The sequence below is a fragment of the Cucumis melo genome, chromosome 12 (assembly GCF_025177605.1).
Source record: "Cucumis melo cultivar AY chromosome 12, USDA_Cmelo_AY_1.0, whole genome shotgun sequence".
Lineage (NCBI taxonomy): Eukaryota > Viridiplantae > Streptophyta > Magnoliopsida > Cucurbitales > Cucurbitaceae > Cucumis > Cucumis melo.
This window is the reverse complement of record NC_066868.1, coordinates 8,552,782-8,554,458: the sequence shown is the minus strand read 5'-3', so window position 1 is coordinate 8,554,458 and position 1,677 is coordinate 8,552,782. Positions and strand designations below refer to the sequence as shown.

The window sequence follows — 1,677 nt, the reverse complement described above, 5'->3', positions numbered from 1 at the left end:
TTCATAATCTTGCAATAAGACACTGAAAAGCACGGTAAACTAGGTATGGAAACTTATGTAACTTTCATTCTCCTATCTTTATGAATTCGCAATAGAAACTACACATTGTGACATATTATTGTGCGTTTTGGATCCATTGTTCTACCTAAAAAGCCATAATAAATTGTTTTTCTAAAAGTTATCACACACGCTCGCGTGGGTCGTGGTAGCCATTCTGATCGGTCGTGCTTGCCTGAAAGATTCTGGCCGAGATGGCTTAGATGCATTTTTTGCACATTCCATTATGTGTGGGATCATACCAGCATTAATGCACCAGATCCCATTAGAACTCCATAGCTAAGCGTGCATAGGTGAGAGTAGTATTAAGTTGGATGACCACTTGGGAAGTCCTTGTGTTGCATCCCATTTTTAATTTTTTTTATTACTATTTTTTTAATCCTAACATTTTGTTTCTTATAGATAGATATCGCATAACTAAGCTTTATCATTTTCATCCTGAGAGGGAAGCAAGTGTGATGTTTAGTATATGCAAATATGGTAAAAATTATTAATAATATTGGACAAATAAAAAAAATGATAATTTATTTTTATAGATACCAAAGTTACCCCCTTTCTTTCCTCCTAACCTTATCGGATAAAATATGATACACATTGGCTACGTGCTTAAACACCTCATCGGAATGGAAATAGAGATTCTTATCTAGATGCAATAGTAGAGTGGGCTTCTTGTATTATTTCTTTAGTGTGTTAATGTGAGCAAATGGCTCCACTTGAAGAACCTGGTACTAGCTTTCTTGAGAGTCGACAACAATGCAAAGAATCTAAAAGTAAGCGAGGATTTTGGTGGTGCCGTTAAAATTTGGCTCAAGGCGATGGGCTCGCTTGCGTACTTGAAATTTCTGAATCTCTTCTCTGCCAGTTCTCTAAGACTCTGAGCTTTTGATTTCTCTTTGGTTACTCCATTCATATTGATAGAGCGGTGACAGCAGTGGCGGAGGAGGAAGTTCCTAATTGAAATTTGCTGCCTTCGTAATACAAACAAGGAAAAAGAGAATGAGGGTATCATATAAAGCTCTGAGATCCACTTTGTTAGGCTTGGAAATTTCATGACAATCAGAAGGTAATTAGACGATAATCAGAAGATAATTAAATTAAATGATTATTTCAAAAGTCTAACTAAAATGGAAAAAAGAAATTAAAAAAGTAGAATGTATCAATTAAATGGTAATCAAATGTCTATTTCAGAAAGCTAACTAAAATTCAAAAAGGAATAAAGTAATCAAATGACAATCAGAAGGTAATCAAGTGATACTATCTTAGTATTTTGTCATTGTGGTTAAGCTTCCAATGGTCATTTTTCATAGTGGCAATGAGATAATGGACAATGTTATGTAGATTACAAAAATGAAGAGTCATCAGAAACTGCATAGAAATTAACAAAAAAAATGTATGGTAATCAGATGATAATCATAATGTAATAAAAAAAATTCTTGGTAATTGACAAAAAAAAAAAAAAAGAAAAAAGAAAAGAAAAGAAAGGTAATTATATGATAATATGATAGTAATGAGAAACTACTTAATAATTGACTGAAGATGGAAGATAATGAGATGATTATCGATAAACTACTTAGTAGTTATAAAAAAAGGTCAGTAGATAGTAAATGATATCATATTAAA

The 1,677-nt window shown here is 32.5% G+C and overlaps 1 pseudogene; it reads left to right on the top strand.

Moving 5' to 3' along the window:
- Positions 1–285: 285 nt before the first annotated feature.
- Positions 286–404, top strand: LOC127145023 (5S ribosomal RNA; annotated as a pseudogene).
- The last annotated feature ends 1,273 nt before the right edge of the window (positions 405–1,677 follow it).